Source organism: Rhinopithecus bieti, unplaced genomic scaffold, assembly GCF_001698545.2.
Source record: "Rhinopithecus bieti isolate Rb0 unplaced genomic scaffold, ASM169854v2 scaffold_6933, whole genome shotgun sequence".
In the NCBI taxonomy this organism is placed as follows: Eukaryota; Metazoa; Chordata; class Mammalia; order Primates; family Cercopithecidae; genus Rhinopithecus; species Rhinopithecus bieti.
Genome location: NW_016805426.1, coordinates 1,062,607 through 1,074,228, shown reverse-complemented (window position 1 = coordinate 1,074,228; position 11,622 = coordinate 1,062,607). Strand labels below are relative to the sequence as shown.

Sequence of the window (11,622 nt, the reverse complement as noted above, 5' to 3'; positions counted from 1 at the left end):
AATCAGAGCAGATAATAAAGCATGTGACTCTCAGCCCAGTTCTCTGCACTGCAATAATGTGGTCCTCATTTCCTGAAATTTAGTCATAACGAAGGAAGTGATTTGAAATTAGCTTCCCTTATAAAGATAGAGGAATTCTGAAGAATTAGAGCTCTCTTTCCCCTGGGACTTGCCTCCATCACACTTGGCAATTCCCATACCACCCTTTGAGCTGAGCTGCTCTTGAAGGCAGATTAACTGCCCTCCTGGGTCACGTTGTCCTCAGTTACACGCATCAGTGCTTTCCAGAGAAATATAAAAGGGAGCTTTCCTCAATCTATCTGTTATTGCAAAAAGTAAAAAATCTGAAAATCCAGATTAGCACAATTCATCTTCAACAAGGATTCTTCACTTTAAGCAACAACGTGTTTCTCTGGGGCACTAAAAACAAGTTTATTTCCAAAACAAATTTTGATCAATGCTCAACAGTTTTTAAGGATGTATCTCAAATGATCTAAGAATGTGCATCAACCATTATTTATAAGTAAGGGTGAAGGAAATGCACCTTTATGAAGTCCCTGAAGCACCCAGGGACTGTACCAGATGCCTTACACGTGTACATATGTACTAGATATAAAGGTTAGTTTTCTAATCTAGGTGTGTGTAAATCCTCATCTGACTTTATTTCCTTGAGTCAAAGTCAACTCCAAGTCACCATTCTATTGAGATAATGAAAAGCCCAATGGTGGATGCCTCCTCCTAGTCAACACCTCCCCCCAAATTATAAGAAGATACACACAGCAAGATAACATCTCCTGTTCACATGGCCCACAAAGTCTGGCCATGCCAAGCTTGGTTGGAGGAATCTTCCACAAGATGGCAGCTTCTGCTGTTAGGGACCAGCCTCCTTTTTGCACCAGAAAGGCATTCCCCTCAGGGAATGTTGTATGTTGCCACCTTGCTGTATGTTGCCAAATACAAAAGAACAAGATTCCTCTATTTCTGGCACCCACAGCTTCCTGTCTCCTTCCAAATCCTGAGTAATTACCCTTCTCTCAAAGGCAGTAGCATCTCTCTAGTACCTACAACATAATCGGCTGTTCCCATTTTAGAGCGGTTCTGGCCCCAGGAGAGAGTTGCTCAGTTGCTTTCTGGAAAAGCCAGGTTTGACTTTTCAAGGCAGCTCATGCTGCTAAGTGTTGCACAGGCACAGAGAGAGGGAGCTGCCGGAGGCGTGGGGGAGCCTTCCCTGATGCAGCTGAACTTGAGTTGAGCTCACTATGTCTCTAGAATCTACTACCTATTCCTATTCAATAAACACAATTATTTATTAAACATCTATTATGTGCCAGGCACTGTGTCAAATGACGGAGGAAGTGAAAATGCATAAGACACAGTCTCACTTTGAAGAGTTCTCAGGCTTGTGGGCAAAGGCAGGAAGGTTCATTGTGTGGCTTGAGTGCACACAGGGCGGCTTTAAAGGATGTGAGAGGAATATGAGGAATAGATGCTGCCCTGGAGTGACTGGCATCCTGCCCGAAGAGACAAACAAGGCACCCCACAACCACAGAATCCGTGAGTGCCAAACCATGGGTACTAACCCTATCTACAATGGGTACTCTGAAAAGGCAGAAAAAGATTTAAGTGATCTTAGTATAATCGGACTTGGTGAGGCTTAACATTCCTCCCTCTTCACACACACACACAAAAAAGTCTCGGTGGAATATTCTGAACAGGTACTGCACTAGGCTCTGGGAATGCAAGCCCAGGAAAGTCCAAATCGATGCCTTAAAATGTTCAGCAGACAGTGAAGGAAACGTGGAGCTCCAAACCAGGGGCTAAGTGCCACACTCAACACAGCTTCAGGCATTCACTTTGCCCAGGAACTGGGGACTGCTTCAGAAAGGGGGTGCCATCTCTGCTGTGTTTTGAAGGAAGGGTAGAAGTTAGCCAGGGAGCAAGGTTGGAGGTAAGGGGTTCTAAGCCCAGGAGACACCAAGAGTATAAAATTGGGTACATTCCTGAAAAGTCAAGGTCAAGTAATTCCTGTATAAGGAGCAGAAGTGGTGAAATCAAAGAGAAGACAAACTTGAGGTCAGTAAATTATTACCCTTTATAGGTCTTAACAATATATATCCCTGCGAAAGATCAATGCCGGAGTGAGGCTCAAGTGCACCTCCGGCAGCCTGTGACTCACGGCACATTGACTCAGCCGTGCTACCTCCACGGAGGCACGTCAGGACAACGCAGGGACCCAGCACGTGGCAGTGAGTCTCTCTCTGTCCTGACTATGGGATGCCATCCTCCTGGGTCAGCTGACTCACCCCTGCCTGTAAATCCTAGTCAGGGCTATAGGTGCCTGGGAAAGAATCCTACCTACCTCTGAGTAAAGACAGGAATAGAAGCTGGTTCATCTAGAGCAGCAACACAAGCATCATGGAAAAAAGCAAATACCATTTCTGAAAACTGCATGCAGTGCATGGTATCAACTGACGTGTCTCCCGTAGGACAGTGAGCCATTAACGCTTCGCTAACCACAGTGCTGTCAAGACCATCATTTCCAATCCTACAAAGGAAACACTAGGAAAGACAGTATTTGAAAGTTTTATTTGTCAACCTAAAAAGGAGGCAATCAATATCATTTGAGTGCTTTCACTATATCCGAGAAGGAAATGAAATCAGGATGCATCAGCGTGGGTTTTAGGCTATGCGGCCAACAGAGATGAACCAGACATGTCCTCAAGGAGCTTAGAATCAGGTGGACAAAATAAGATGTCATATAAATTACCTAAGCAGTGGTTGGCACAGCACTGTAAGCTTTTCAGAATGATTGGCATCACTTGCAGCCACCAAATGCTGCATTCTTTTTCAGCACCGGCAGATCCAGGATGTCTTCAGGGAGCACCAGCACTGGGGTATGTTAGAGATCCATCTGGAAGGCCACGAAGACATTCAGGACCATTCACAGTTGGAATGCTACTGAACAGCTGCCCAAGATCCAGGCCTGGCCTTTCAGGATGCCCTGAAAATGTACTGAACAAGGCCAAGTGCAGTGGCTCACACCTGTAATCCCAACACTTTGGGAGGCCGAGGCAGGAGAATTGTTTGAGGCCAGAAGTTCAACACTAGCCAGGGCAACATAGCAAGACCCCATCTCTGAAAAATATTAAAAAATTATCCGGGCAGTGTGCCTATAGTCCCAGCTACTAGGAAGCTGAGATGAGAGGATCTCTTGACCCCAGGAGTAGAAGGCTGTAGTGAGCTATGATCACACCACTGAATTCCTGGGCAAACAGCAAGACACTGTCTCAAAAAGAAAAAAAAAAAAATAAAAGAGTGCCCTGAACTGTAGAATAAGTGGACTCTGGACTCTGCCATTCTCCTACTTCCCTTTCTAGAGCCAATTTCCATAGGCATTGCCCAAGGTAACCTAAACTGAGGTTACCCTAGGAGAAGCAGAGCTGAGCTCACAGAGCTGAGACAGAGGAGAAATGTGTTTGACTTGGCTTAACCCTAGACTTCCTAGGCCAGGTCACAGTGTCGCCTCCACTTTTTCCCTTTAACTTTTGCTCAAGAGATCATACTGATTTATAAGAGAAACAGACTGCTAACCAAGAAGTCTCCTTCCTCTCCCCTTCTTTCTGTTCTGGTAAGTTCCATACCTAAAAGCCCAATTATTAAGAGCCTCTTCAGTCTGAAAGTGTAATGTATATGTTTGTTCATCCACATTCTTGACAGATGAACAGACTGATACCCCCAGGAAGTCATCAGCAGAAGAGAGATGGGTCTTTAGGAACACCTGTAAGCCAAGGTGTTATACAAGACTAGGGGTGCGTGGAACAGAGGTAGAAATACCCACAGATAGGAAAGAGGACCCCTCTGGTATATGGAGAGAAGGAAAGGTCAGCCTACTCGAAAGTATCCCCCATCACTTGACACATCCTCCGCAGGGTCATCATCAAGGAACTGTAATTCATCCATGACAAGCAACTTCCAGCTCAAATGTAAACACTCCTGAGACAGTCCCCACAGGAGCTCAGAAGCATTCTCCATGCACCCCTCATGGGGACATCTTGCTCTTACAGCAGTAAACATCTTGCTTCCCTACCTACAGGGAAGCACCCTACAGGTGCTTCCTTACCTGTCCCTGCCTGTGCCACAACCACAAGATGCCTACAAAAAAAAAGGAAGGACACCTCACTGGCACCTCTCTCCTTATTCTCATCTGCACTTTGTCACCTGGGCTCTGAAGCAGCCCTGCTCCTGCTGTCGGGGCACACAAAGTACTCATGGATGTGACCTTTTCATCTTTTGCCTACTCTCTCCCTAGGGTTCAGACATCATCCCTGTGTCCTAACCAGCTAACAAGTGGCATATTCCCTTTTCTCCCAGGAACCTACACAAAATCGCTTCTCCTATGAAAGCCACTTCCACTATGCACATCAATCAAGGCAGATGCATAGCAGGGGCCAGGGGATCCTGGGCTGCTCTTCCAGCACTTAGCCAAACATTGAATCTGTTTATGCTCCACTGGGACACAAAGGAATGTCATAGGCACTAAAATATTCCACTTCCCAGTTACGCCCAAGCAAGCCTGCTTGGTGTTAGGAGCCCCAGAATCTACCTCAAGATTGTGCTGCTGTTTTCCCTACGGTGTGGTTGGTCATACACAGGTGAGGTCCAACCTTTAATTATCCCTTTGCCTTGGGTTCCTGTCAGAAGTGTTCAGACCAGAGCAATTCCATCTTGAATAGGGGCTGGGTAAAATGAGGCTGAAACCTACTGGGCTGCATTCCCAGGAAGTTAAGCATTCTAGGTCATAGGAGGTTGGCACAAGATACAGGTCAGGGAGACCTTGCTGATAAAACAGGATGCAGTGGAGGAGCCAGCCAAAGCCCACCAAAACCAAGACAGTGAAGAAAGTGCCCTCTGGTCATCCTCACTGCTCATTATATGCTAATTACAATGCATTAGCATGCTAAGGGACACTCCCACCAGCACCATGACAGTTTACAAATGCCATGACAACATCAGGAAGTTACACTCTATGGTCTAAAAAGGGGACGAACCCTCCGTTCTGGGAATTGCCCACCTCTTTCCTGGAGAACTCTTGAATAATCCACCCCTTGTTTAGTATATAATCAAGAAGTCACAATAAGTGTAAACAACTGAGCAGCCCACATGGCTCTGCCTATGGAGTGGCCACTCTTTTATTACTTCACTTTCTCAATAAACTTGCTTTCACTTTACTCTATGGATTTGCCTCAAATTCTTTCTTGAGTGAGATCCAAGAACCCGCTCTTGGTGTCTGGATTGTGACAATTCTCTAAACTAGGTCTCCAGTAACATTCCTCTAAACTAGGTCTGGGAGTTCTTTTTTTGAACTGAATGGCTGCTGAGAAGTTTCCAACAATATTTGTAGAGATCAGTCTACAGTGGGTACACATCTCAGTCCACAAACTTAGATTTACTTAAAAACAAGAAAAAAAAGAAAATGCCAACTTCCAGTAAAGAACTTGGAAGTCATCTCCCCTATTCTTGCAACGAGAAAAAAAGCTGAACAAACTAATGATCATCAACTTTTAGATCCATCAGAGAACTGAGGTCACAGAGCCAATCTCTGTCCCCAAAACTGGGGACAATAGAAAATTACAAAGAATGGCAGCTTACTGGGAGCAGAAACTCACAGCTGGAGTCAGTATCTGTTGTAGAGTGTGAAACTGGCATCAGTAGTTGCTGGAGGCTCAGTGTAAAGGAGCTTGAGAATTGAAAACCCCAAAGGGAGCCAGTCACAGGGAGGTGTCCATGCTTGTGTGAGTTTTGCCTTGAGGAATTCCACCAGGTCCCCACTGTGAAAATCTGAGAAAAATAACCTCTAACTCCCAGCAGAGGAGAGGGGAAGTAACTGCTCTGAGATACACCCAGAGCTCTCTGTTCTCTTTAACAAGCTCTGCCCTGAAGGGAAACTACTTTACCAGAGTCTAAGGTACTGGGGTTTTACCAAAGCCCAGCTGACCTGCGGGAAGAGAAATACCCAACTCAGGCTCACTAAAAGACTAAGAGTTAATCAGAAAAGTAAAGAATGCTTCCCTAACCCCCACACCTTGCCACCACATCAAGATGGCCCCTGTATAATAACGGGATTTCAGCTTAAAAAAAAAAAAAAATCTGGCTGGGCACGGTGGCTCATGCCTGTAATCCCAGGACTTTGGGAGGCCGAGGGGGGCAGACCACCTGAGGTCAGGAGTTCAAGACCAGCCTGGCCAACATCGTGAAACCCCATCTCTACTAAAAATACAAAAAAATTAGCCAGGTGTGGAGATGGGCACCTGTAATCCCAGCTACTTGGGAGGCTGAGGCAGGAGAATGGCTTAAACCCGGGAGGCAGAGGTTGCAGTGAGCTGAGATTGTGCCATTGCACTCCAGCCTGGGCAACAAGAGCAAGACTCTGTTTAAAAAAAAAAAAAAAATCTACAAGCCTAAGACCCTATTTAAAGAGTCTCTAGGAAAACCCAAGACACCATGGGAGACAAACACAAAAGCATTCAAGAAAATTTTAGTCTCTGACATCACAGCTACAACAAATAGCGAACACAGCCTCACTCCTAGCCAGATAAACACACTAGAGATCAATCTATGTCAGTTCCTTTTACCCAATACATCATATCCGACTTTCAACAGAAAATTACAAGGCATGACAAAAAATAAAAAAACACATTCTGAAGAAACAAAGCAAACATCATACACAAACCCATGTATGGCAGAGATTTGGGGATTATCAGACCAGAAATGTAAAATAACTGATTAATATGCTAAAGGCTCTAATGGAAAAGTTGGACGACATCCAAGAGCCAATGGGGAATGGAGGCAGAGAGATGGAAACTCTAAGAAATAATCAAAAGGAGAGGCTTGAAATCTAAAACTTACTTATGCAGAGTGACCAGAGGCAGCAGTGGCAAGTGGGTCCTTGTGGTCTAGAAGAACCCTGCAAAAATATGTCTCTCTCCATCTCTTGAAGACTTGAAGGTAGACTAAATAATTCAGGCTTAAACTGCTTGATATGGTTTGGCTGTGTCCCCACCCAAATCTCAAATTGTAGCTCCCATAATTCCCACATGTCATGGGAAGGACCCAGTGGGAGGTAATTGAATCAGGAGGGCGGGTCTTTCCCATGCTGTTCTTGTGATAGTGAATAAGTCTCATGAGATCTGATGGCTTTATAAAGGAGAGTTGCCCTGCACACGCTCTCTTGCCTGCTGCCATATAAGACATTACTTTGCTCCTCCTTTGCCTTCCACCATGATTGTGAGGTCTCTCCAGCCATGTGGAACTGTGAGTCAATTAAATCTCTTTCCTTTATAAATTACCAAGTCTCATGTGTGTCTTTATTAACAGTGTGAGAACAGATTAATACACTGCTTTTTCTGCAAACCCGGCCAACTCAGCAATTTTTTCAGAAGCTTCTGTTTACATCTCTCAAGATGGAAACCACTAACCCAAATTATGTCCAGAGCTCTCTCAATACATGGGTCTGAGTTTAAATGAAGAAGAAATACATGCAAATATGACCATGGTTTCTGGAGCACCAATTCAGGGCCAGTTGGTAGCAAGACCTTCCAGTATGAACTATACAATGGCTCCTGTAACTGGTAATGATGTTGGAATTTGTAGAGCAGAAATTTAGCAAGGGATTCATGAAGCCATTGGATCAAGATGGAAAATTCATGAAGCCATAAGTATCAAGATGGAAAAATTGGACTCAGGCTTAAATCAATAGATAATGGTATATTTGTTCAGCTAGTCAAGGCTAATTCTCCAGACTCATTGGTTGTTCTGAGATTTGGGGACCAAGTACTCCAAATCAATGGTGAAAACTGTGCAGGCTGGAGCTCAGATAAAGCACACAAGGTGCTCAAACAGGCTTTTGGAGAGAAGATTTCTATGACCATTCACGACAGGCCCTTTGAATGGACAATTACCACGCATAAGGATAGCACTGGACATGTTGGTTTTATCTTTTAAAATGGAAAAATAGGCCAGATGTGGTGGCTCATGCCTGTAATCCCAGCACTTTGGCAGGCCAACGCAGGCAGATCACCTGATGTCAGGAGTTTGAGACCAGCCTGGCCAACGTGGTGAAACCCCGTCTCTACTAAAATTAGCCAGGCATGGTGGTGCACACCTATAATCCCAGCTACTCAGGAGGCTAAGGCAGGAGAATTGTTTGAATCCAGGAGGCAGGGGATGCAGTGAGATGAGATTGCACCACTGCACTCCAGCCTGGCCAACAGAGACTCCATCTCCAAAAGAAAAACAGAAAGAAAGAAAAAATAACATCCATAGTGAAAGACAGTTCTATAGCCAGAAATGGTCTTCTCACAGAACATAACATCTGTGAAATCAACAGACAGAATGTCATTGGACTGAAAGACTCTCAAATTGCAGACATACTGTCAACATCTGGGACTCTACTTACTATTACAATCATGTCTGCTTTTATCTTTGAACATATTAAGTGGATGACACCAAGCATGAAAAGCCTAATAGACCACACCATTCCTGAGGGTTTAAAATTCACCACACAACGGAAATGTAGCTGAACGTCTCCAGTTTCCTTCTTTGGCAACTTGTGTATTCTGCACATGAAGCTTTCTGGGGCCAGCAATTGAGCATACGTGGCATGAGGATCTTTCCATCTCACATTATGGCTGGGAATCTTACTGTTTCATCTGATACCTTGTTCAGATTTCAACAGACCTGTAGCCTCATCCTGGTTTTATAAAGGTGAAACTTTCAAGAGATTTACTGACTTTCCTGGAATAGTTTCTCTCCCGGGAACCTGATACTTTTATAAGCCATTTTGATTAGGATGACTGATACAGGCTTAGCTTTGTGTGAGAACCAGTCACCTTTCCCCTAGGTCATGAGAAGTGCTGTTCATGTTATTTTAGTTCGATGGCATGTTTGCATTTTTAACACATTCTACCATAGTACACTTAGAATGATTGCCTTTGATAGTTTTTTTTTTTTTAATTCTGTGTATGTGTGTATAAAATGCCAATTAAGAACACTGGTTTTGGGCCAGGTGCAGTGACTCACACCTGTAATCCCAGCACTTTGGGAGGCCAAGGCAGGCAGATCACGAGGTCAGGAGATCGAGACCACCCTGGCTAACGCCGTGAAACCCCGTCTCTACTCAAAAATACAAAAAATCAGCCAGGCGAGGTGGCGGCACCTGTAGTCCCAGCTACTCAGGAGGCTGAGGCAGGAGAATGGTGTGAACCCGGGAGGCAGAGCTTGCAGTGAGCTGAGATCCGGCCACTGCACTCCAGCCTGGGCGACAGAGTGAGACTCCATCTCATAAAAAAAAAAAAAAAAAAAAAGAATACTGGTTTTGGCCAGGTGCTGTGGCTCACACTTGCATCCCAGCACTTTGGGATGCTGAGGTGGGAGGATCACTTGAGGTCAGGAGTTCAAGACCAGCATGGCCAACATGATGAAAACCTGTCTCTACTAAAAATACAAAAATTAGCCAGGCATGGTGGCGCATGCCTGTAATCCCAGCTACTCAGGAAGCTGAGGCAGCAGAATTGCCTGAACTCAGGAGGTGGAGGTTGCAGTGAGCTAAGATCAAGTCACTGCATGCCACCCTAAGCAATAGAGTGAGACTCTGTCTCAAAAAAACAAACAAAACAACAACAACAACAACAACAAAAACCACCACTGGTTTTCTTCCATGGAAGCATTAAACAGTATATGTAAGTTGTAAGAGACTGTGATGGTTATTCTTAAATCTTAACTACCTTCACTTAATGTGCTTGAACTGTCGCCTTAACTGTGTTAAGCATCCAGACTAAAAGCTGAAATATAATTATTGCTGCCTTTCTAAAACCCAAAATGTGACTCTCTATTAACCTGAAATGTACACTAGTCCAGAACAGTTTAATGATACTTAATGAGCTATAGCATAGCGTAGCTGCTTAGTTGTATTTGAGATTTTCTGGTCAATGCATAATGGGAATTTCTTTCTTCTAAAAGTTGCCAGTAGCACTATAGATTGAATGTAAAAATTATTATAGTAAACAGGATCAATTTTTTTTTTTTTTTTTTGAGACGGAGTCTCACTTACTCCACTGCCCAGGCTGGAGTGCAGTGGTGCAATCTCTGCTCAATGCAACCTCTGCCTCATGGGCTCAAGCAATTCTCCTGCCTCAGCCTCTCGAGTAGCTGGGATTACAGACATGCAGCACCATGCCCAGCTAATTTTTTTATTTTTTGTGGAGACAGGGTTTCACCAGGTTGACCAGGCTGACCTCAAGTGATCCGCCCCCCTTGGCCTCCCAAAGTGCCAGGATTATAGGCGTGAGCCACCACGCCCAGCCTAAACAGGATAAACTTTTGACTCCTCTTTTTTTCATTTGTGGATTAAGTGGTATAATACTTAACTTTGGCATTTGACTCTGAAGATTATGTAACCTAGCCACTTCAGATAGTCTTAGAATATTTTTCTGATAATTTGTTCCATTTCCTGATTCCTCCTTGTAAACAAAATGACAGTGACACTTTATCCTGATTTTTTTTCTTGTTTTTGATTTATGCCTATTCTATTTTAATTAAATATGTATACATAAAGTTAAAAAATAAAATGAAAAATAAAACTCATGTATGCAACAAACATGTAATGGGAATACCAGACAGAAAAAAAGAGAGACAGAAAAAAATATTTGAAGTAATAATGTATGAAAATTTTCCAAAATTAATGACAGATACCAAACCACAAAACCAGGAAGCTCAGAGGAGGATAAATACACCAAGCATGATAAATACCAAAGAAATGTACCTCTAGAAAATCAAAGACAGGCTGGGCGTGGTGGCTCACGCCTGTAATCCCAGCACTCTGGGAGGCTGAGGCAGGCAGATCACCTGAGGTCAGGAGTTCGAAACCAATCTAGCCAACATGGCGAAACCCCATCTCTACTAAAAATACAAAAAAAAAAAAAAGTTAGCTGGGCGTGGTGGTGGGTGCCTGTAATCCCAGTTACTCAGGAGGCTGAGGCACGAAAATCACTTGAACCCAGGAGGTGGAGGTTGTAGTGAGCCAAAATCCGAGATCGTGCAACTGCACTCCAGCCTGGGCAATAGAGCAAGACTCCGTCTCAAAAAAAAAAAAAAAATCAAAGACAAAAGAAAATCTTGAAAGAAGCCAGACGAAATAAAAAAACATCTTACCTACAGAGGAACTAGGATTAAAATAGAGTGAGGTTCTTTTGAAATGAATGCAAGCAAGAATAAAGTGGAGTGAGATATTTGAAGTGTTGGAAGAAAAATAATCAATCTAGAATATTGTAACCAGTGAAATTATCTTTCAGAAGTAAACGAGAAATAAAGACTCTCCCAGAAAAATATTGAGAAAATCTGTCTCCAATAGAACTGCCTTGCAAGAAATACTAAAAGAAGTTTTTCAGAGAGAAGGAAAACAATATGGGTCAGAAGCTCAAATCTACACAAAGAAAGGATAGAGAAGGAATGAATGAAGGTAAATAAAATCTTTTATTTTCCTTATTCTTAGTTGATCTAAAAGATAGTAGTTTGTTCAAAATAATAATAGTAGGCCGGGCGCGGTGGCTCAAGCCTGTAATCCCA

The 11,622-nt window shown here is 43.6% G+C and overlaps 1 pseudogene; it reads left to right on the top strand.

The window, feature by feature from the left end:
- The first annotated feature begins 1,475 nt into the window (after window positions 1–1,475).
- On the top strand, window positions 1,476–8,579 carry LOC108529882 (syntenin-1-like; annotated as a pseudogene).
- Window positions 8,580–11,622: the final 3,043 nt, after the last annotated feature.